A 25,854-nucleotide genomic window follows, 5' to 3' on the forward strand; every position below is an offset into this window, starting at 1 on the left:
ATCTTTACACGCCAGTCGCCAGGATCAGCTTGTTAGCATATGTCTTTATACGCCAGTGGACAGGATCAGCTTGTTGGCGTATGTCTTTATACGGCTGTCGCCAGGATCAGCTTGTGTGAATATCTCTTTATACGCCAGTCGGAAGGATCAGCTTGTCAGCATATGTCTTTATACGCCAGTGGCCAGAATCGTCTTGTGTGCATTTGTCTTTTTACGCCAGTGCGAAGGATGAGCTAGTCATCATGTGTCTTTATACGCCAGTGGCCAGAATAAGCTTGTCAGCATATGTCTTTATATGCCAGTCGCCAGAATCAGCTTGTTAGCATCTGTCTTTATACACCAGTGGCCAGGATCAGCTTGTCAACATATGTCTTTATACGCCCGTCGCCAGGATCAGCTTATGTGAATATGTCTTTATACGCCAGTCGCCAGGATCAGCTTGACAGCATATGTCTTTATATGCTAGTGGCCAGGATCGTCTTGTGTGCATTTGTCTTTTTATGCCAGTGCAAAAAATCAGCTTCTCAACATATGTTTTTATACGACAGTGGCCAGGATCAGCTTGTCAGCATACATCTATATACGCCAGTCGCCAAGATCAGCTAGTCAGCATATCTTTTTATACACCAGTTGCCCAGATCAGCTAGTGTGCATATGTCTTTATACGCCACTCGCCAGGATCAGTAAGTGTGCATATATCTTTATACATCAGTCACCAGGATCAGGTCGTGAGCATATGTCTTTATATGCCAGTGCCCAGGAGCAGCTTGTCAGCATATGTCTTTATACGCCAGTGGCAAAGATCAGCTTGTAAGCATATGTCTTTATACGCAAGTGGCCAGGATCAGCTTGTCAGCATATGTCATTAAACGCCAGTGGCCAGGATCTGCTTGTCAGCATATGTCTTTTTCTGCCGGTGGCCAGGATCAGCTTGTCAGCATATGTCTTTATACGCCAGTCGCCGTGATCAGCTTGTCAGCATATGTGTTTATACGCCAGTGGCCAGGATCAACTTGTCAGCATATGTCTTTTTATGCCAGTGGCCAGGATAAGCTTGTCAGCATATGTCTTTATACGCCAGTCGCCAGGATCAGCTTGTTAGCTTATGTCTTTATACGCCCGTTGCCAAGATCACCTTGTGTGAATATGTCTTTTTATGCCTGTCGCCAGGATCAGCTTGTCAGCATGTCTTTATACGCCAGTGGCCAGGATCGTCTTGTGTGCATTTGTCTTTATACGCCAGTACCAAGGATCAGCTTGTCATCATATGTCTTTATACGCCAGTGGCTAGGATCAGCTCGTCAGCATGTCTTTATACGCCAGTCGCCAGGATCAGCTTGTTAGCATATGTCTTTATACGCCAGTGGCCAGGATCAGCTTGTCAGCATATGTCTTTATATGGCCGTTGCCAGGATCAGCTTGTGTGAACATCTCTTTATACGCCAGTCGGAAGGATCAGCTTGTCAGCATATGTCTTTATATGCCAGTGGCCAGGATAGTCTTCTGTGCATTTGTCTTTATACACCAGTGCCACGATCAGCTAGTTAGCATATGTCTTTACACGCCAGTCGCCAAGATCAGCTAGTGTGCATATGTCTTTATACGCCAGTCGCCAGGATCAGTAAGTGTGAATATATCTTTATACGCCAGTCACCAGAATGAGTTCGTGAGCATACGTCTTTATACACCAGTTCCCAGGATCAGCTTGTCAGAATATGTCTTTATACGGCAGTGGCCAGGATCAGCTTGTCAGCATATGTCTTTATACACCAGTGGCCAGGATCAGCTTGTCAGCATATGTCTTTATATGCCCGTTGCCAAGATCAGCTAGTCAGCATATGTCTTTATACGCCAGTCGCCAAGGTCAGCTAGTGTGCATATGTCTTTATACGTCAGTCAATAGGATCAGCTCGTGAGCATATATCTTTATACGCCAGTCAATAGGATCAGCTCGTGAGCATATGTCTTTATACGCCAGTGCCCAGGATAAGCTCTTCAGCAGATGTCTTTATATGCCAGTGGCCAGGATCAGCTTGTCAGCATATGTCTTTATATGCCAGTGACCAGGATCAGCTTCTCAGCATATGTCAGTGTATGCCAGTGGCCAAGATCAGCTAGTGTGCATATGTTTTTATACGCCAGTCGCCAAGATCAGCTAGTGTGCATATGTCTTTATACGCCACTCGCCAGGATCAGAAAGTGTGCATATATCTTTATACATCAGTCACCAGGATCAGCTCGTGAGCATACATCTTTATATGCCAGTGCCCAGGAACAGCTTGTCAGCATATGTCTTTATACGCCAGTGGCAAATATCAGCTTGTCACAATATGTCTTTATACGCAAGTGGCCAGGATCAGCTTGTCAGCATATTTCATTATACGCCAGTGGCCAGGATCTGCTTGTCAGCATATGTCTTTATCTGCCGGTGGCCAGGTTCAGCTTGTCAGCATATGTCTTTATACGCCAGTCGCCATGATCAGCTTGTCAGCATATGTGTTTATACGCCAGTGGCCAGGATCAACTTGTCAGCATATGTATTTTTATGCCGGTGGCCAGGTTCAGCTTGTCAGCATATGTCTTTATACGCCAGTCGCCATGATCAGCTTGTCAGCATATGTGTTTATACGCCAGTGGCCAGGATCAACTTGTCAGCATATGTATTTTTATGCCAGTGGCCAGGATAAGCTTGTCAGCATATGTCTTTATACGCCAGTCGCCAGAACCAGCTTGTTAGCATATGTCTTTATACGCCCGTGGCCAAGATTACCTTGTGTGAATATGTCTTTATACGCCAGTCCCGATGATCAGCTTGTCAGCATATGTCTTTATACGCCAGTGGCCAGGATCGTCTTGTGTGCATTTGTCTTTATACGCCAGTACCAAGGATCAGCTTGTCATCATATGTCTTTATACACCAGTGGCTAGGATCAGCTCGTCAGCATGTCTTTAAACGCCAGTCGCCAGGATCAGCTTGTTAGCATATGTCTTTACACGCCAGTGGCCAGGATCAGCTTGTTGGCGTATGTCTTTATACAGCCGTCGCCAGGATCAGCTTGTGTGAATATCTCTTTATACGCCAGTCGGAAGGATCAGCTTGTCAGCATATGTCTTTATACGCCAGTGGCCAGAATCGTCTTGTGTGCATTTGTCTTTTTACACCAGTGCGAAGGATCAGCTTGTCATCATGTGTCTTTATACGCCAGTGGCCAGGATCAGCTTGTCAGCATATGTCTTTCTACGCCAGTGCCAAGATCCACTAGTCAGCATATGTCTTTATACGCCAGTCGCAAGATCAGCTAGTGTGCATATATCTTTACACGCCAGTCGCCAGGATCAGTAGGTGTGAATATATCTTTATACGCCAGTCACCAGAATCAGCTCGTGAGCATATGTCTTTTTACGCCAGTTCCCAGGATAAGCTTGTCTAAATATGTTTTCATACGCCAGTGGCCAGGATCAGCTTGTAAGCATATGTCTTTTTACGCAAGTGGCCAGGATCAGGTTGTCAGCATATGTCATTATACGCCAGTGGCCAGGATCAGCTTGTCAGATTATGTCTTTATACGCCCGTCGCCAAGATCAGCTAGTCAGCATATGTCTTTATACGCTAGTCACCAAGATCAGCTAGAGTGCATATGTCTTTACACGTCAGTCGCGAGGATGAGTAAGTGTGCATATATCTTTATACGCCAGTCGCCAGGATCAGCTTGTTAGCATATGTCTTTATACGCCAGTGGCCAGGATCAGCTTGTTGGCGTATGTCTTTATACGGCCGTCGCCAGGATCAGCTTGTGTGAATATCTCTTTATACGCCAGTCGGAAGGATCAGCTTGTCAGCATATGTCTTTATACGCCAGTGGCCAGAATCGTCTTGTGTGCATTTGTCTTTTTACGCCAGTGCGAAGGATGAGCTAGTCATCATGTGTCTTTATACGCCAGTGGCCAGAATAAGCTTGTCAGCATATGTCTTTATATGCCAGTCGCCAGAATCAGCTTGTTAGCATATGTCTTTATACACCAGTGGCCAGGATCAGCTTGACAGCATATGTCTTTATACGCTAGTGGCCAGGATCGTCTTGTGTGCATTGGTCTTTTTACGCCAGTGCAAAGGATCAGCTTCTCAACATATGTTTTTATACGACAGTGGCCAGGATCAGCTTGTCAGCATACATCTATATACGCCAGTCGCCAAGATCAGCTAGTCAGCATATCTTTTTATACACCAGTTGCCCAGATCAGCTAGTGTGCATATGTCTTTATACGCCACTCGCCAGGATCAGTAAGTGTGCATATATCTTTATACATCAGTCACCAGGATCAGCTCGTGAGCATATGTCTTTATATGCCAGTGCCCAGGAGCAGCTTGTCAGAATATGTCTTTATACGGCAGTGGCCAGGATCAGCTTGTCAGCATATGTCTTTATACGCAAGTGGCCAGGATCAGCTTGTCAGCATATGTCATTAAACGCCAGTGGCCAGGATCTGCTTGTCAGCATATGTCTTTTTCTGCCGGTGGCCAGGATCAGCTTGTGTGAACATCTCTTTATACGCCAGTCGGAAGGATCAGCTTGTCAGCATATGTCTTTATACGCCAGTGGCCAGGATAGTCTTTTGTGCATTTGTCTTTATACACCAGTGCCACGATCAGCTAGTTAGCATATGTCTTTATACGCCAGTCGCCAAGATCAGCTAGTGTGCATATGTCTTTATACGCGAGTCGCCAGGATCTGTAAGTGTGAATATATCTTTATACACCAGTCACCAGAATGAGTTCGTGAGCATACGTCTTTATACACCAGTTCCCAGGATCAGCTTGTCAGAATATGTCTTTATACGGCAGTGGCCAGGATCAGCTTGTCAGCATATGTCTTTATACGCAAGTGGCCAGGATCAGCTTGTCAGCATATGTCATTAAACGCCAGTGGCCAGGATCTGCTTGTCAGCATATGTCTTTTTCTGCCGGTGGCCAGGATCAGCTTGTCAGCATATGTCTATACGCCAGTCGCCGTGATCAGCTTGTCAGCATATGTGTTTATACGCCAGTGGCCAGGATAAACTTGTCAGCATATGTCTTTTTATGCCAGTGGCCAGGATAAGCTTGTCAGCATATGTCTTTATACGCCTGTCGCGAGGATCAGCTTGTTAGCATATGTCTTTATAGGCCCGTTGCCAAGATCACCTTGTGTGAATATGTCTTTATATGCCTGTCGCCAGGATCAGCTTGTCAGCATATGTCTTTATACGCCAGTGGCCAGGATCGTCTTGTGTGCATTTGTCTTTATACGGCAGTACCAAGGATCAGCTTGTCATCATATGTCTTTATACGCCAGTGGCTAGAATCAGCTCGTCAGCATGTCTTTATACACCAGTCGCCAGGATCAGCTTGTTAGCATATGTCTTTATACGCCAGTGGCCAGGATCAGCTTGTCAGCATATGTCTTTATATGGCCGTTGCCAGGATAGTCTTTTGTGCATTTGTCTTTATACACCAGTGCCACGATCAGCTAGTTAGCATATGTCTTTATACGCCAGTCGCCAAGATCAGCTAGTGTGCATATGTCTTTATACGCCAGTCGCCAGGATCAGTAAGTGTGAATATATCTTTATACGCCAGTCACCAGAATGAGTTCGTGAGCATACGTCTTTATACACCAGTTCCCAGGATCAGCTTGTCAGAATATGTCTTTATACGGCAGTGGCCAGGATCAGCTTGTCAGCATATGTCTTTATACACCAGTGGCCAGGATCAGCTTGTCAGCATATGTCTTTATATGCCCGTTGCCAAGATCAGCTAGTCAGCATATGTCTTTATACGCCAGTCGCCAAGGTCAGCTAGTGTGCATATGTCTTTATACGTCAGTCAATAGGATCAGCTCGTGAGCATATATCTTTATACGCCAGTCAATAGGATCAGCTCGTGAGCATATGTCTTTATACGCCAGTGCCCAGGATAAGCTCTTCAGCAGATGTCTTTATATGCCAGTGGCCAGGATCAGCTTGTCAGCATATGTCTTTATACGCCAGTGACCAGGATCAGCTTCTCAGCATATGTCAGTATACGCCAGTGGCCAAGATCAGCTAGTGTGCATATGTTTTTATACGCCAGTCGCCAAGATCAGCTAGTGTGCGTATGTCTTTATACGCCAGTCGCCAGCATCAGTAAGTGTGCATATATCTTTATACGCCAGTTCCCAGGATAAGCTTGTCTAAATATGTTTTCATACGCCAGTGGCCAGGATCAGCTTGTCAGCATATGTCTTTATACGCAAGTGGCCAGGATCAGCTTGTCAGCATATGTCATGATACGCCAGTGGCCAGGATCAGCTTGTCAGATTATGTCTTTATACGCCCGTCGCCAAGATCAGCTAGTCAGCATATGTCTTTATACGCTAGTCGCCAAGATCAGCTAGAGTGCATATGTCTTTACACATCAGTCGCGAGGATCAGTAAGTGTGCATATATCTTTATACGCCAGTCGCCAGGATCAGCTTGTTAGCATATGTCTTAATACGCTAGTGGCCAGGATCAACTTTTCAGCATATGTCTTTTTATGCCAGTGGCCAGAATAAGCTTGTCAGCATATGTCTTTATATGCCAGTCGCCAGAATCAGCTTGTTAGCATATGTCTTTATACACCAGTGGCCAGGATCAGCTTGTCAACTTATGTCTTTATACGCCCGTCGCCAGGATCAGCTTGTGTGAATATGTCTTTATACGCCAGTCGCCAGGATCAGCTTGACAGCATATGTCTTTATACGCTAGGGGCCGGGATCGTCTTGTGTGCATTTGTCTTTTTACGCCAGTGCAAAGGATCAGCTTCTCATCATATGTTTTTATACGCCAGTGGCCAGGATCAGCTTGTCAGCATACATCTATATACTCCAGTCGCCAAGATCAGCTAGTCAGCATATCTTTTTATACACCAGTTGCCCAGATCAGCTAGTGTACATGTGTCTTTATACGCCACTCGCCAGGATCAGTAAGTGTGCATATATCTTTATACATCAGTCACCAGGATCAGCTCGTGAGCATATGTCTTTATATGCCAGTGCCCAGGAGCAGCTTGTCAGCATATGTCTTTATATGCCAGTGGCAAAGATCAGCTTGTAAGCATAAGTCTTTATACGCAAGTGGCCAGGATCAGCTTGTCAGCATATGTCATTAAACGCCAGTGGCCAGGATCTGCTTGTCAGCATATGTCTTTTTCTGCCGGTGGCCAGGATCAGCTTGTCAGCATATGTCTTTATACACCAGTCGCCGTGATCAGCTTGTCAGCATATGTGTTTATACGCCAGTGGCCAGGATCAACTTGTCAGGATATGTCTTTTTATGCCAGTGGCCAGGATAAGCTTGTCAGCATATGTCTTTATACGCCAGTCGCCAGGATCAGCTTGTTAGCATATGTCTTTATACGCCCGTTGCCAAGATCACCTTGTGTGAATATGTCTTTATATGCCTGTCGCCAGGATCAGCTTGTCAGCATATGTCTTTATACGCCAGTGGCCAGGATCGTCTTGTGTGCATTTGTCTTTATACGCCAGTACCAAGGATCAGCTTGTCATCATATGTCTTTATACGCCAGTGGCTAGAATCAGCTCGTCAGCATGTCTTTATACGCCAGTCGCCAGGATCAGCTTGTCAGCATATGTCTTTATATGGCCGTTGCCAGGATCAGCTTGTGTGAACATCTCTTTATACGCCAGTCGGAAGGATCAGCTTGTCAGCATATGTCTTTATACGCCAGTGGCCAGGATAGTCTTGTGTGCATTTGTCTTTATACACCAGTGCCACGATCAGATAGTTAGCATATGTCTTTATACGCCAGTCGCCAAGATCAGCTAGTGTGCATATGTCTTTATACGCCAGTCGCCAGGATCAGTAAGTGTGAATATATCTTTATACGCCAGTCACCAGAATGAGTTCGTGGGCATACGTCTTTATATGCCAGTTCCCAGGATCAGCTTGTCAGAATATGTCTTTATACGCCAGTGGCAAAGATCAGCTTGTAAGCATATGTCTTTATACGCAAGTGGCCAGGATCAGCTTGTCAGCATATGTCATTAAACGCCAGTGGCCAGGATCTGCTTGTCAGCATATGTCTTTTTCTGCCGGTGGCCAGGATCAGCTTGTCAGCATATGTCTTTATACGCCAGTCGCCGTGATCAGCTTGTCAGCATATGTGTTTATACGCCAGTGGCCAGGATCAACTTGTCAGCATATGTCTTTTTATGCCGATGGCCAGGATAAGCTTGTCAGCATATGTCTTTATACGCCAGTCGCGATGATCAGCTTGTTAGCATATGTCTTTATACGCCCGTTGCCAAGATCACCTTGTGTGAATATGTCTATATGCCTGTCGCCAGGATCAGCTTGTCAGCATATGTCTTTATACGCCAGTGGCCAGGATCGTCTTGTGTGCATTTGTCTTTATACGGCAGTACCAAGGATCAGTTCTTCATCATATGTCTTTATACGCCAGTGGCTAGAATCAGCTCGTCAGCATGTCTTTATACGCCAGTCGCCAGGATCAGCTTGTTAGCATATGTCTTTATACGCCAGTGGCCAGGATCAGCTTGTCAGCATATGTCTTTATATGGCCGTTCCCAGGATCGGCTTGTGTGAACATCTCTTTATACGGCAGTCGGAAGGATCAGCTTGTCAGCATATGTCTTTATTTGCCAGTGGCCAGGATAGTCTTTTGTGCATTTGTCTTTATACACCAGTGCCACGATCAGCTAGTTAGCATATGTCTTTATACGCCAGTCGCCAAGATCAGCTAGTGTGCATATGTCTTTATACGCCAGTCGCCAGGATCAGTAAGTGTGAATATATCTTTATACGCCAGTCACCAGAATGAGTTCGTGAGCATACGTCTTTATACACCAGTTCCCAGGATCAGCTTGTCAGAATATGTCTTTATACGGCAGTGGCCAGGATCAGCTTGTCAGCATATGTCTTTATACACCAGTGGCCAGGATCAGCTTGTCAGCATATGTCTGTATATGCCCGTTGCCAAGATCAGCTAGTCAGCATATGTCTTTATACGCCAGTCGCCAAGGTCAGCTAGTGTGCATATGTCTTTATACGCCAGTTTCAAGGATCAGCTTGTCAGCATATATCTTTATATGCCAGTGGCCAGGATCGCAATATGTGCATTTGTCTTTATACGCCCGTGCAAAGGATAAGCTTGTCATCATATATCTTTATATGCCAGTGGCCAGGATCAGCTTGTCAGCATATGTCTTTATACGGCTGTCGCCAAGATCAGCTAGTGTGCATTTGTCTTTATATGCCAGTCGCCAGGATCAGTTAGTGTGCATATGTCTTTATACGCCAGTCACCAGGATCAGCTCGTTAGCATATGTCTTTATCCGCCAGTGGCCAGGATCAGCTTGTCAGCATATGTCTTTATACCAGTGGCCAGGATCAGCTTGTCAGCATATGTAGTTGCACGCAAGTCACCAGGATCAACTTGTCAGCATATGTCTTTACACGACAGTCGCCAGGAAGCTTTTGTGCATACGTTTTTATACGCCAGTCGCCAGGATCATCTTGTCAGCTAATGTCTTGATGCGCCGGTCCCCAGGATCAGCTCGTCAGCATATGTCTTTATACGCCAGTCGCCAGGATCAGCTTGTTAGCATATGTCTTTATACGCCAGTGGCCAGGATCAGCTTGTCAGCATATGTCTTTATGCGGCCGTCGCCAGGATCACTTTGTGTGAATATATCTTTACACGCCAGTCGCCAGGATCAGGTTGTCAGCATATGTCTTTATATGCCAGTCGGCAGGATCAGCTTGCCAGCCTATGTCTTTATACGCCAGTGGCCAGGATCGTCTTGTGTACATTTGTTTTTATACGCCAGTGCCAAGATCAGCTAGTCAGCATATGTCTTTATACGCCAGTCGCCAAGATCAGCTAAAGTGCATATGTCTTTATACGCGAGTCGCCGGGATCAGTAAGTGTGAATATGTCTTTATACGCCAGTCACCAGAATCAGTTCGTGAGCATATGTCTTTATACGCCAGTTCCCAGGATCAGCTTGTCAGAATATGTCTTTATACGCCAGTGGCCAGGATCAGCTTGTCACCATATGCCTTTATACACCATTGGCCAGGATCAGCTTGTCAGCGTATGTCTTTATACGCCCGTCGCCAAGATCAGCTAGTCAGCATATGTCTTTATACGCCAGTCGCCAAGATCAGCTAGTGTGCATATGTCTTTATACGTCACTCGCCAGTATCAGTAAAAGTGCATATATTTTTATACACCAGTAAACAGGATCAGCTCATGAGTATATGTTTTTATACGCCAGTGCCGAGGATCAGCTTGCCATCATATGTCTTTATACGCCAGTGGCCAGGATCATCTTGTCAGCATATGTCTTTATATGCCAGTCGCTAAGATAGGCTAGTGTGCATATGTCTTTATATGCCAGTCGCCAGGATTAGTCAGTGTGCGTAGGTCTTTATACGCCTGTCGCCAGAATCATCTTGTGTTCATATGCCTTTAACCGCCAGTGCCCAGGTTCAGCTTGTCAGCATATGTCTTTATACGCCAGTGGCCAGAATCAGCTTGTCAGCATGTCTTTACACGCCAGTCGCCAGGGTCATCTAGTGTGCATATTTCTTTATACGGCAGTCACCAGGATTAGCTTGTCAGCAAATGTCTTTATATGCCAATTGCCAGGATCAGCTTGTCAGCATATGTCTTTATACGCTCGTCGCCAAGATCAGCTTGTGTGAATATGTCTTTATACGCCAGTTGCCAGGATCAGCTTGTCAGCATATGTCTTTATATGCCACTGGCTAGGATCGTAATATGTGCATTTTTCTTTATACGCCCGTGTCAAGGATCAGCTTGTCATCATATATCTTTATATGCCAGTGGCCAGGATCAGCTTGTCACCACATGTCTTTATACGGCAGTTGCCAAGATCAGCTAGTGTGAGTTTGTCTTTATATGCCAGTCGCCAGGATCACTTAGTGTGCATATGTCTTTATACGCCAGTCACCAGGATCAGCTCGTTAGCATATGTCTTTATCCGCCAGTGGCCACGATCAGCTTGTCAGCATATGTCTTTATACCCCAGTGGCCAGGATCAGCTTGTCAGCATATGTAGTTACATGCAAGTCACCAGGATCAGCTTGTCAGCATATGTCTTTACACGACAGTCGCCAGGAAGCTTTTGTGCATACGTTTTTATACGCCAGTCACCATGATCATCTTGTCAGCTAAAGTCTTGATACGCCGGTCCCCAGGATCAGCTCGTCAGCATATGTCTTTATACGCCAGTCGCCAGGATCAGCTTGTTAGCATATGTCTTTATACGCCAGTGGCCAGGATCAGCTTGTCAGCATATGTCTTTATGCGGCCGTCGCCAGGATCTCCTTGTGTGAATATATCTTTATACGCCAGTCGCCAGGATCAGCTTGTCAGCATATGCCTTTATACACCAGTGGCCAGGATCGTCAAGAGTGCATTTGTCTTTATACGCCAGTGCCAAGGATCAGCTTGTCATCATATGTCTTTATATGCCAGTGGACAGGATTAGCTTGTCAACATATGTCTTTATACGCCAGTGGCCAGGATCAGCTTGTTAGCATATGTCTTTATACGCCAGTGGCCAGGATCAGCTTGTCAGCATATGTCTTTATACAGCCGTCGCCAGGATCAGCTTGTGTGAATATCTCTTTATATGCCAGTCGGCAGGATCAGCTTGCCAGCCTATGTCTTTATACGCCAGTGGCCAGGATCGTCTTGTGTACATTTGCCTTTATACGCCCGTCGCCAAGATCAGCTAGTCAGCATATGTCTTTATACGCCAGTCGCCAAGATCAGCTAGTGTGCATATGTCTTTATACGTCACTCGCCAGGATCAGTAAAAGTGCATATATTTTTATACACCAGTCAACAGGATCAGCTCGTGAGTATATGTTTTTATACGCCAGTGCCGAGGATCAGCTTGTCATCATATGTCTTTATACGCCAGTGGCCAGGATCATCTTGCCAGCATATGTCTATATATGCCTGTCGCCAAGATCAGCTAGTCAGCACATGTCTTTATACGCCAGTCGCCAAGATCAGCTAGTGTTCATATGTCTTTATACGCCAGTCGACAGGATCAGTAAGTGTGCATATATCTTTATACGCAAGTGCCTAGGATCAGCTCTTCAGCATATGTCTTTATATGCCAGTCGCCAGGATCAGCTTCTCAGCATATGTCAGCATACGCCAGTGCCAAGATCAGCTAGTGTGCATATGTTTTTATACGCCAGTCGCCAAGATCAGCTAGTGTGCATATGTCTTTATACGCCAGTCGCCAGGATCAGTAAATGTTCATATATCATTATACGCCAGTCATCAGGGTCAGCTCGTGAGCATATGTCTTTATACGCCAGTGCGAAGGATCAGCTTGTCAGCATATGTGTTTATATGCCAGTGGCCAAGATCAGCTTGTCAGCATATGTTTTTATACGCCAGTTGCCAGGATCTACTTGTCAGCATATGTCTTTATACGCCAGTCACCAGGATAAGCTTGTCAGCATATGTGTTTATACGCCAGTCACCAGGATCAGCTTGTCATCATATGTCTTTATACGCCAGTGGCATGGATTTACTTGTCAGCATATGTCTTTATACGCCATTCTCCAGGATCAGCTTGTCAGCATATGTCTTTAAACGCCAGTCACCAGGATCCGCTTGTCAGCATAAGTATTTACACGCCAGTGGCCGGGATCAGCTTGTCAGCGTATCTCTTTATACGCCAGTGGCCAGGATCAGCTTGTCAGCATATGTCTTTATACGCCAGTCGCCAAGATAGGCTACTGTGCATATGTCTTTATACACCAGTTGCCAGGATCAGTTTGTGTGTGTATTTTTTATACGCCAGTCGTCAGGATCTACTTTTGTTCATATGTCTTTATACGCCAGGGCCCAGGATCAGCTTGTCAGCATATGTCTTTATACGCCAGTGGCCAGAATCAGCTTGTCAGCATATGTCTTTACACGCCAGGGTCAGCTAGTGTGCATATGTCTTTATACGCCCGTTGCCAGGATCACCTTGTGTGAATATGTCTTTATACGCCAGTTGCCATGATCAGCTTGTCAGCATATGTCTTTATGCGCCAGTGGCCAGGATCGTCGAGTGTGCATTTGTCTTCATACGCCAACGCCAAGGATCAGCTTGTCATCGTATGTCTTTATATGCCAGGGGCCAGGATCAGCTTGTCAGCATATGTCTTTTTACGCCAGTCGCCAAGATGAGCTAGTGTGCATTTGTCTTGATATGCCAGTCGCAAGGATCAGTTAATGTGCATATGTCTTTATATGCCAGTTGCCAGGATCAGCTCGTGAGCATATGTCTTTTTACGCCAGTGGCCAGGATCAGCTTGTCAGCATATGTCTTTATATGCCAGTGACCAGGATCAGCTTGTCAGCATATGTCTTTATACACAAATCAGCAGGATTAGCTTGTCAGCATATGTATTAATACGCCAATGGCCAGGATCAGCTTGGCAGCATATGTCTTTATACGCCAGTGGCCAGGATCAGCTTGTCAGCATATGTCTTTATACGCCAGTTGCCAGGATCTAGTTGTCTGCATAAGTCTTTATACGCCAGTCGCCAGGATCAGCTTGTCAGCATATGTGTTTATATGCCAGTCACCATTATCAGCTTGTCAGCATATGTCTTTATACGCCAGTGGCCAGGATCAGCTTGTCAGCGTATGGGTTTACACGTCAGTGACCGGGATCAGCTTGTCAGCATATCTCTTTATACGCCAGTGGCCAGGATCAGCTTGTCAGCATATATCTTTATACGACAGTGGCCAGGATCATCTTGTCAGCATATGTCTTTATATGCCAGTCGCTAAGATAGGCTAGTGTGCTAGTGTGGATCTTTATACGCCAGTCGATAGGCTAGTGTGGATCTTTATACGCCAGTCGCCAGGATTAGTCATTGTGCGTATGTCTTTATACGCCTGTCGCCAGGATCATCTTGTGTTCATATGCCATTATACGCCAGTGCCCAGGTTCAGCTTGTCAGCATATGTCTTTATACGCCAGTGGCCAGAATCAGCTTGTCAGCATGTCTTTACACGCCAGTCGCCAGGGTCAGCTAGTGTGCATATGTCTTTATACGGCAGTCACCAGGATTAGCTTGTCAGCAAAGGTCTTTATATGCCAATTGCCAGGATCAGCTTGTCAGCATATGTCTTTATACACTCGTCGCCAAGATCAGCTTGTGTGAATATGTCTTTATACGCCAGTTGCCAGGATCAGCTTGTCAGCATATGTCTTTATATGCCACTGGCTAGGATCGTAGTATGTGCATTTTTCTTTATACGCCCGTGTCAAAGATCAGCTTGTCATCATATATCTTTATATGCCAGTGGCCAGGATCAGCTTGTCAGCATAGGTCCGTATACGGCAGTTGCCAAGATGAGCTAGTGTGCATTTGTCTTTATACGCCAGTGGCCAGGATCAGCTTGTCAGCATATGTAGTTACACGCAAGTCTTCAGGATCAGCTTGTCAGCATATGTCTTTACACGACAGTCGCCAGGAAGCTTTTGTGCATACGTCTTTATACGCCAGTCGCCAGGGTCATCTTGTCAGCTAATGTCTTTATACGCCAGTCGCCAGGATCAGCTTGTCAGCGTATGTCTTTATACGCCAGTGGCCAGGATCAGCTTGTCATCATATGTCTTTATACGCCAGTGGCCAGAATAAGCTTGTCAGCCAATATCTTTATAAGCCAGTGGACAGGATCAGCTTGTCAGCATATGTCTTTATACGCCAGTCGCCAAGATCAGCTAGTGTGTATTTGTCTTTATACGCCAGTCACCAGGATCAGTTAGTGTGCATATGTCTTTATACGCCAGTCGCCAGGATCAGCTCGTGAGCATATGTCTTTATACGCCAGTGGCCAGGATCAGCTTGTCAGCATATGTCTTAATACGCCAGTGGCCAGGATCAGTCTGTGTGCATGTGGTTTATACGCCTGTTGCCAAGATTATCTTGTGTTCTTATGTCTTTATACGCCAGTGCCCAGGATCAGCTTGTCAGCATATATCTTTATACGCCAGTGGCCAGAATCAGCTTGTCAGCATATGTCTTTACACGCCAGTCGCCGGGGTCGGCTTGTGTGCGTATGTTTTTATATGCCAGTCGCCAGGATCAGCTTGTCAGCAAATGTCTTTATATGCCAGTTGCCAAGATCAGCTTGTGTGAATATGTCTTTATACGCCAGTTGCCAGAATCAGCTTGTCAGCATATGTCTTTATACGCCAGTGGCCAGGATCGTCTTATGTGCATTTGTCTTTATATGCCCGTGCCAAGGATCAGCTTGTCATCATATGTCTTTATATGCCAGTGGCCTGGATCGGCTTGTCAGCATATGTCTTAATATATACGCCAGTCGCCAAGATCAGCTAGTGTGCATTTGTCTTCATACGCCAGTCGCCAGGATCAGCTTGTCAGCATATGTTTCTATATGCCAGTCATCAAGATCAGCTTGTCAGCATATGTCTTTATACGCCAGGGGCCTGGATCTACTTGTCAGCATATGTCTTTATACGCCATTCTCCAGGAGCAGCCTGTCAGCACGTCTTTAAATGCCAGTCACCAGGATCAGCTTGTCAGCATATGTCTTTACACGCCAGTGGCCAGGATCAGCTTGTGAGCATATGTCTTTATACACCAGTGGCCAGGATCAGCTTGTCAGCATATGTCTTTATACGCCAGTGGCCAGAATCAGCTTGTCAGCTTATGTCTTTATACGCCAGTGGCCAATATCAGCTTGTGAGCATATGTCTTTATACGCCAGTCTCCAGGATCAGATTGTCAGCATATGTCTTTATACACCAGTCACCAGGATCAGCTTGCCAGCATATGTCTTTATACACCAGTGGCCAGGATCAGCTTGTCAGCTTGTCTTTATACGCCAGTGGCAAGGATCAGCTTGTCAGCCTATGTCTTTATATGCCAGTGGCCAGGATCAGCTTGTGAGCATATGTCTTTATACGCCAGTCACCAGGATCCGCTTGTCAGCATATGTGTTTATACGCCAGTCACCAGGATCAGCTTGTCAGCATATGTCTTTATACGCAAGTTGCCAGAATCTACGTGTCAGCTGATGTCTTTATACGCCACTCACCAGGATCAGCTTGTCAGCATATGTCATTATACACCAGTGGCCAGGTTCAGCTTGTCAGCATATGTTTTTAAACGCGAATCACCAGGATCAGCGTGTGAGCTTGTGTCTCTATACGCCAGTGGCCAGGATCATGTTGTCAGCATATGTCTTTATACGCCAGTTGCCAGGATCTGCTTGTCAGGATATGTCTTTACACGCCAGCCGCCAGGATCAGCTTGTCAGCATATGTCTTTATACGCCATTCTTCAGGATCAGCTTCTCAGCATATGCCTTTATATGACAGTCGCCAGGATCAGCTTGTGTGCATATGTCCTCATACGCCAGTGGCCAGGATCAACTTGTCAGCATATGTCTTCATACGCCAGTCGCCAGGATCAGCTTGTGTGCATATGTCCTCATACGCCAGTGGCCAGGATCAACTTGTCAGCATGTGTCTTCATACGCCAGTCGCCAGGATCAGCTTGTCAGCATATGTCTTTGTACGCCAGTGGCCAGGATCAGCTTGTGTGCATATGTCTTTATATGCCAGTGACCAGGATCAGCTTGTTAGCATATGTCTTTATATGCCAGTGGCCAGGATCAGCTTCTCAGCATATGTCAGTATATGCCAGTGGCCAAGATCAGCTAGTGTGCATATGTTTTTATACGCCAGTCGCCAAGATCAGCTAGTGTGCATATGTCTTTATACGCCAGTGGCCAGGACCAGCTTGTCAGCATATGTCTGACATATACGCAAGTGGCCAGGATCTACTTGTCAGCATATGTCTTTAAACGCCAGTCACCAGGATCAGCTTGTCAGCATATGTCTTTACACGCCAGTGGCCGGGATCAGCTTGTCAGCATATCTCTTTATACGCCAGTGGCCAGGATCAGCTTGTCAGCATATGTCTTTACACGCCAGTCACCAAGATAGGCTAGTGTGCATATATTTTTATACGCCAGTTGCCAGGATCAGTTAATGTGCATATGTCTTTATACGCCAGTCGCCAGGATCAGCTCGTGAGCATATGTCTTCATACGCCAGTGGCCAGGATCAGCTTGGCAGCATATGTCTTTATACGCCAGTGGCCAGGATCTACTTGTCAGCATATCTTTTTATACGCCAGTGGCCAGGATCAGCTTGTCAGCATATATCTTTATACGGCAGTGGCCAGGATCAGCTTGTCAGCATATGTCTTTATATGCCAGTCGCTAAGATAGGCTAGTGTGCATATGTCTTTATACGGCAGTCACCAGGATTAGCTTGTCAGCAAATGTCTTTATATGCCAGTGGCCAGGATCAGCGTGTCAGCATATGTCTTTATACGCTCGTCACCAAGATCAGCTTGTCAGCGTATGTCTTTATAAGCCAGTGGCCAGCAATAGCTTGTCAGTATATGTCTTTATACGCCAGTTGCCAGGATCAGCTTGTCATCATATGTGTTTATGCGCCAGTGGCCAGAATCAGCTTGTCAGCAAATATCTTTATAAGCCAGTGGACAGGATCAGCTTGTCAGCATTTGTCTTGATCTGCCGGTGGCCAGGATCAGCCCATCAGCATATGTCTTTATATGCCAGTCACCAGGATCAGCTTGTCAGCATATGTCTTTACAAGCCAGTGGCCAGGATCTATTTGTCAGCATATGTATTTTTATGCCAGTGGCCAGGAACAGCTTGTCAGCATATGTCTTTATACGCTCGTCGCCAAGATCAGCTTGTGTGAATATGTCTTTATACGCCAGTTTCCAGGATCAGCTTGTCAGCATATATCTTTATATGCCAGTGGCCAGGATCGCAATATGTGCATTTGTCTTTATACGCCCGTGCAAAGGATAAGCTTGTCATCATATATCTTTATATGCCAGTGGCCAGGATCAGCTTGTCAGCATATGTCTTTATACGGCAGTCGCCAAGATCAGCTAGTGTGCATTTGTCTTTATATGCCAGTCGCCAGGATCAGTTAGTGTGCATATGTCTTTATACGCCAGTCACCAGGATCAGCTCGTTAGCATATGCCTTTATCCGCCAGTGGCCAGGATAAGCTTGTCAGCATATGTCTTTATACCCCAGTGGCCAGGATCAGCTTGTCAGCATATGTAGTTACACGCAAGTCACCAGGATCAGCTTGTCAGCATATGTCTTTACACGACAGTCGCCAGGAAGCTTTTGTGCATACGTTTTTATACGCCAGTCGCCAGGATCATCTTGTCAGCTAATGTCTTGATGCGCCGGTCCCCAGGATCAGCTCGTCAGCATATGTCTTTACACGCCAGTCGCCAGGATCAGCTTGATAGTATATGTCTTTATACGCCAGTGGCCAGGATCAGCTTGTCAGCATATGTCTTTATGCGGCCGTCGCCTGGATCACCTTGTGTGAATATATCTTTATACGCCAGTCGCCAGGATCAGGTTGTCAGCATATGTCTTTATACACCAGTGGCCAGGATCGTCAAGAGTGCATTTGTCTTTATACGCCAGTGCGAATGATCAGCTTGTCATCATATGTCTTTATATGCCAGTGGACAGGATCAGCTTGTCAACATATGTCTTTATACGCCAGTGACCAGGATCAGCATGTTTGCATATGTCTTTATACGCCAGTGGCCAGGATCAGCTTGTCAGCATATGTCTTTATACAGCCGTCGCCAGGATCAGCTTGTGTGAATATCTCTTTATATGCCAGTCGGCAGGATCTGCTTGCCAGCCTATGTCTTTATACGCCAGTGGCCAGGATCGTCTTGTGTACATTTGTCTTTATACGCCAGTGCCAAGATCAGCTAGTCAGCATATGTCTTTATACGCCAGTCGCCAGGATCAGTAAGTGTGAATATGTCTTTATACGCCAGTCACCAGAATCAGTTCGTGAGCATATGTCTTTATACGCCAGTTCCCAGGATCAGCTTGTCAGAATATGTCTTTATACGCCAGTGGCCAGGATCAGCTTGTCAGCATATGCCTTTATACACCATTGGCCAGGATCAGCTTGTCAGCGTATGTCTTTATACGCCCGTCGCCAAGATCAGCTAGTCAGCATATGTCTTTATACGCCAGTCGCCAAGATCAGCTAGTGTGCATATGTCTTTATACGTCACTCGCCAGGATCAGTAAAAGTGCATATATTTTTATACACCAGTCAACAGGATCAGCTCGTGAGTATATGTTTTTATACGCCAGTGCCGAGGATCAGCTTGTCATCATATGTCTTTATACGCCAGTGGCCAGGATCATCTTGTCAGCATATGTCTTTATATGCCAGTCGCTAAGATAGGCTAGTGTGCATATGTCTTTATACGCCAGTCGCCAGGATTAGTCAGTGTGCGTATGTCTTTATATGCCTGTCGCCAGAATCATCTTGTGTTCATATGCCTTTAACCGCCAGTGCGAAGGTTCAGCTTGTCAGCATATGTCTTTATACGCCAGTGGCCAGAATCAGCTTGTCAGCATGTCTTTACACGCCAGTCGCCAGGGTCATCTAGTGTGCATATGTCTTTATACGGCAGTCACCAGGATTAGCTTGTCAGCAAATGGCTTTATATGCCAATTGCAAGGATCAGCTTGTCAGCATATGTCTTTATACGCTCGTCGCCAAGATCAGCTTGTGTGAATATGTCTTTATACGCCAGTTGCCAGGATCAGCTTGTCAGCATATGTCTTTATATGCCACTGGCTAGGATCGTAATATGTGCATTTTTCTTTATACGCCCGTGTCAAGGATCAGCTTGTCATCATATATCTTTATACGCCAGTCGCCAGGATTAGTCAGTGTGCGTATGTCTTTATATGCCTGTCGCCAGAATCATCTTGTGTTCATATGCCTTTAACCGCCAGTGCCAAGGTTCAGCTTGTTAGCATATGTCTTTATACGCCAGTGGCCAGGATCAGCTTGTCAGCATATGTCTTTATGCGGCCGTCGCCAGGATCACCTTGTGTGAATATATCTTTATACGCCAGTCGCCAGGATCAGCTTGTCAGCATATGTCTTTATACACCAGTGGCCAGGATCGTCAAGAGTGCATTTGTCTTTATACGCCAGTGCCAAGGATCAGCTTGTCATTATATGTCTTTATATGCCAGTGGACAGGATTAGCTTGTCAACATATGTCTTTATACGCCAGTGGCCAGGATCAGCTTGTTAGCATATGTCTTTATACGCCAGTGGCCAGGATCAGCTTGTCAGCATATGTCTTTATACAGCCGTCGCCAGGATCAGCTTGTGTGAATATCTCTTTATATGCCAGTCGGCAGGATCAGCTTGCCAGCCTATGTCTTTATACGCCAGTGGCCAGGATTGTCTTGTGTACATTTGTCTTTATACGCCAGTGCCAAGATCAGCTAGTCAGCATATGTCTTTATACGCCAGTCGCCAAGATCAGCTAAAGTGCATACGTCTTTATACGCCAGTCGCCAGGATCCGTAAGTGTGAATATGTCTTTATACGCCAGTCACCAGAATCAGTTCGTGAGCATATGTCTTTATACGCCAGTTCCGAGGATCAGCTTGTCAGAATATGTCTTTATACGCCAGTGGCCAGGATCAGCTTGTCAGCATATGTCTTTATACACCAGTGGCCAGGATCAGCTTGTCAGCGTATGTCTTTACACGCCCGTCGCCAAGATCAGATAGTCAGCATATGTCTTTATACGCCAGTCGCCAAGATCAGCTAGTGTGCATATGTCTTTATACGTCACTCGCCAGGATCAGTAAAAGTGCATATATTTTTATACACCAGTCAACAGGATCAGCTCGTGAGTATATGTTTTTATACGCCAGTGCCGAGGATCAGCTTGTCATCATATGTCTTTATTCGCCAGTGGCCAGGATCATCTTGTCAGCATGTGTCTTTATATGCCTGTTGCCAAGATCAGCTAGTCAGCACATGTCTTTATACGCCAGTCGCCAAGATCAGCTAGTGTGCATATGTCTTTATACGCCAGTCGACAGGATCAGTAAGTGTGCATATATCTTTGTACGCAAGTGCCTAGGATCAGCTCTTCAGCATATGTCTTTATATGCCAGTGGCCAGAATCAGCTTCTCAGCATATGTCAGCATACGCCAGTGCCAAGATCAGCTAGTGTGCATATGTTTTTATACGCCAGTCGCCAAGATCAGCTAGTGTGCATATGTCTTTATACGCCAGTCGCCAGGATCAGTAAATGTGCATATATCATTATACGCCAGTCATCAGGGTCAGCTCGTGAGCATATGTCTTTATACGCCAGTGCGAAGGATCAGCTTGTCAGCATATGTCTTTATATGCCAGTGGCCAAGATCAGCTTGTCAGCATATGTTTTTATACGCCAGTTGCCAGGATCTACTTGTCAGCATATGTCTTTATACGCCAGTCACCAGGATAAGCTTGTCAGCATATGTGTTTATACGCCAGTCATCAGGATCAGCTTGTCAGCATATGTCTTTATACGCCATTCTCCAGGATCAGCTTGTCCTCATATGTCTTTAAACGCCAGTCACCAGGATCCGCTTGTCAGCATATGTATTTACACGCCAGTGGCCGGGATCAGCTTGTCAGCGTATCTCTTTATATGCCAGTGGCCAGGATCAGCTTGTCAGCATATGTCTTTATACGCCAGTCGCCAAGATAGGCTAGTGTGCATATGTCTTTATACACCAGTCGCCAGGATCAGTTTGTGTGTGTATTTTTTATACGCCAGTCGCCAGGATCTACTTTTGTTCATATGTCTTTATACGCCAGGGCCCAGGATCAGCTTGTCAGCATATGTCTTTATACGCCAGTGGCCAGAATCAGCTTGTCAGCATGTGTCTTTATACACAAATCAGCAGGATTAGCTTGTCAGCATATGTATTTATACGCCAATGGCCAGGATCAGCTTGTCAGCATATGTCTTTATACGCCAGTGGCCAGGATCAGCTTGTCAGCATATGTCTTTATACGCCAGTTGCCAGGATCTAGTTGTCTGCATAAGTCTTTATACGCCAGTCGCCAGGATCAGCTTGTCAGCATATGTGTTTATATGCCAGTCACCAGTATCAGCTTGTCAGCATATGTCTTTATACGCCAGTGGCCAGGATCAGCTTGTCAGCGTATGGGTTTACACGTGAGTGACCGGGATCAGCTTGTCAGCATATCTCTTTATACGCCAGTGGCCAGGATCAGCTTGTCAGCATATATCTTTATACGACAGTGGCCAGGATCATCTTGTCAGCATATGTCTTTATATGCCAGTCGCTAAGATAGGCTAGTGTGCTAGTGTGGATCTTTATACGCCAGTCGATAGGCTAGTGTGGATCTTTATACGCCAGTCGCCAGGATTAGTCAGTGTGCGTATGTCTTTCTACGCCTGTCGCAAGGATCATCTTGTGTTCATATGCCATTATACGCCAGTGCCCAGGTTCAGCTTGTCAGCATATGTCTTTATACGCCAGTGGCCAGAATCAGCTTGTCAGCATGTCTTTACACGCCAGTCGCCAGGGTCAGCTAGTGTGCATATGTCTTTATACGGCAGTCACCAGGATTAGCTTGTCAGCAAATGTCTTTATATGCCAATTGCCAGGATCAGCTTGTCAGCATATGTCTGTATACGGCAGTCGCCAAGATCAGCTAGTGTGCATTTGTCTTTATACGCCAGTGGCCAGGATCAGCTTGTCAGCATATGTAGTTACACGCAAGTCACCAGGATCAGCTTGTCAGCATATGTCTTTACACGACAGTCGCCAGGATGCTTTTGTGCATACGTCTTTATACGCCAGTCGCCAGGATCAGCTTGTCAGCGTATGTCTTTATACGCCAGTGGCCAGGATCAGCTTGTCATCATATGTCTTTATACGCCAGTGGCCAGAATAAGCTTGTCAGCCAATATCTTTATAAGCCAGTGGCCAGGATCAGCTTGTCAGCATATGTCTTGATCTGCCGGTGGCCAGGTTCAGCTTATCGACATATGTCTTTATACGCCAGTCACCAGGATCAGCTTGTCAGCATATGTCTTTACACGCCAGTGGCCAGGATCTATTTGTCAGCATATGTATTTTTATGCCAGTGGCCAGAATAAGCTTGTCAGCATATGTCTCTATACGCCAGTCTTCAGGATCAGCTTGTTAGAATATGTCTTTATACGCAAGTGGCCAAGATCGTCTTGTGTGCATTTGTCTTTATACGCCAGTGCCAAGCATCAGCTTGTCATGTATGTCTTTATACGCCAGTGGCTAGGATCAGCTCGTCAGCATATGTCTTTATACGCCAGTGGCCAGGATCAGCTTGTCAGCATATGTCTTTATACGGCCGTCGCCAGGATCACCTCTTGTGAATATGTCTTTATACGCCAGTCACCAGGATCAGCTTGTCAGCATATGTCTTTACACGCCAGTGGCCAGGATCTATTTGTCAGCATATGTATTTTTATGCCAGTGGCCAGAATAAGCTTGTCAGCATATGTCTCTATACGCCAGTCTTCAGGATCAGCTTGTTAGAATATGTCTTTATACGCAAGTGGCCAAGATCGTCTTGTGTGCATTTGTCTTTATACGCCAGTGCCAAGCATCAGCTTGTCATGTATGTCTTTATACGCCAGTGGCTAGGATCAGCTCGTCAGCATATGTCTTTATACGCCAGTGGCCAGGATCAGCTTGTCAGCATATGTCTTTATACGGCCGTCGCCAGGATCACCTCTTGTGAATATGTCTTTATACGCCAGTCGCCAGGATCAGCTTGTCAGCATATGTCTTTATACACCAGTGGCCAGGATCGTCAAGTGTGCATTTGTTTTTATACGCCAGTGCCAAGGATGAGCTTGTCATCATATGTCTTTATATGCCAGTGGACAGGATCGGCTTGTCAGCATATGTCTTTATACGCCAGTCGCCAAGATCAGCTAGTGTGTATTTGTCTTTATCTGCCAGTCACCAGGATCAGTTAGTGTGCATATGTCTTTATACGCCAGTCGCCAGGATCAGCCAGTCGCCAGGATCAGACATAGCTCGTGAGCATATGTCTTTATACGCCAGTGGCCAGGATCAGCTTGTCAGCATATGTCTTTATACGCCAGTGGCCAGGATCAGTCTGTGTGCATGTGGTTTATACGCCTGTTGCCAAGATTATCTTGTGTTCTTATGTCTTTATACGCCAGTGCCCAGGATCAGCTTGTCAGCATATATCTTTATACGCCAGTGGCCAGAATCAGCTTGTCAGCATATGTCTTTACACGCCAGTCGCCGGGGTCAGCTTGTGTGCGTATGTCTTTATATGCCAGTCGCCAGGATCAGCTTGTCAGCAAATGTCTTTATATGCCAGTTGCCAAGATCAGCTTGTCAGCATATGTCTTTATACGCTCGTCGCCAGGATCAGCTTGTGTGAATATGTCTTTATACGCCAGTTGCCAGAATCAGCTTGTCAGCATATGTCTTTATACGCCAGTGGCCAGGATCGTCTTATGTGCATTTGTCTTTATATGCCCGTGCCAAAGATCAGCTTGTCATCATATGTCTTTATATGCCAGTGGCCTGGATCGGCTTGTCAGCATATGTCTTTATATATATGCCAGTCGCCAAGATCAGCTAGTGTGCATTTGTCTTCATACGCCAGTCGCCAGGATCAGTTAGTGTGCATATGTCTTTATACGCCAGTCACCAGGATCTACTTGTCAGCATATGTCTTTATACGCCAGCCGCTAAGATAGGCTAGTGTGCATATGTCTTTATACGCAAGTGGCCAGGATCAGCTTGTCAGCATGTCTTTATATGCCCGTCGCCAGAATCAGCTTGTGTGAATATGTCTTTATACGCCACTCGCCATGATCAGCTTGTCAGCATATGTCTTTACACGCCAGTGGCCAGGATCGTCTTGTGTGCATTTGTCTGTATACGCCAGTTCCAAGGATCAGCTTGTCATCATGTGTCTTTATACTCCAGAGGCCAGGATCAGCTTGTCAGCATATGTCTTTATACGCCAGTCGCCAAGATCAGCTAGTGTGCATATGTCTTTATACGCCAGTCGCCAGGATCAGCTTGTCAGCATATGTTTCTATATGCCAGTCATCAGGATCAGCTTGTCAGCATATGTCTTTATACGCCAGGGGCCTGGATCTACTTGTCAGCATATGTCTTTATACGCCATTCTCCAGGATCAGCCTGTCAGCACGTCTTTAAACGCCAGTCACCAGGATCAGCTTGTCAGCATATGTCTTTACACGCCAGTGGCCAGGATCAGCTTGTGAGCATATGTCTTTATACACCAGTGGCCAGGATCAGCTTGTCAGCATATGTCTTTATACGCCAGTAACCAGAATCAGCTTGTCAGCTTATGTCTTTATACGCCAGTGGCTAATATCAGCTTGTGAGCATATGTCTTTATACGCCAGTCTCCAGGATCAGATTGTCAGCATATGTCTTTATACACCAGTCACCAGGATCAGCTTGCCAGCATATGTCTTTATACACCAGTGGCCAGGATCAGCTTGTCAGCTTGTCTTTATACGCCAGTGGCAAGGATCAGCTTGTCAGCATATGTCTTTATATGCCAGTGGCCAGGATCAGCTTGTGAGCATATGTCTTTATACGCCAGTCACCAGGATCCGCTTGTCAGCATATGTGTTTATACGCCAGTCACCAGGATCAGCTTGTCAGCATATGTCTTTATACGCCAGTTGCCAGGATCTACGTGTCAGCTGATGTCTTTATACGCCACTCACCAGGATCAGCTTGTCAGCATATGTCATTATACACCAGTGGCCAGGTTCAGCT

At 45.9% G+C, this 25,854-nt stretch overlaps 1 protein-coding gene across 7 annotated transcripts in view; it reads left to right on the forward strand.

Annotated features, from left to right (window-relative positions):
* The window catches only part of LOC119175757 (U-scoloptoxin(11)-Sm5a), a 248,667-nt gene that overhangs the window by 219,122 nt on the left and 3,691 nt on the right, over window positions 1-25,854 (forward strand). The window lies entirely within an intron of this gene.

The sequence above is a fragment of the Rhipicephalus microplus genome, chromosome X (genome assembly GCF_043290135.1).
Source record: "Rhipicephalus microplus isolate Deutch F79 chromosome X, USDA_Rmic, whole genome shotgun sequence".
Lineage (NCBI taxonomy): Eukaryota > Metazoa > Arthropoda > Arachnida > Ixodida > Ixodidae > Rhipicephalus > Rhipicephalus microplus.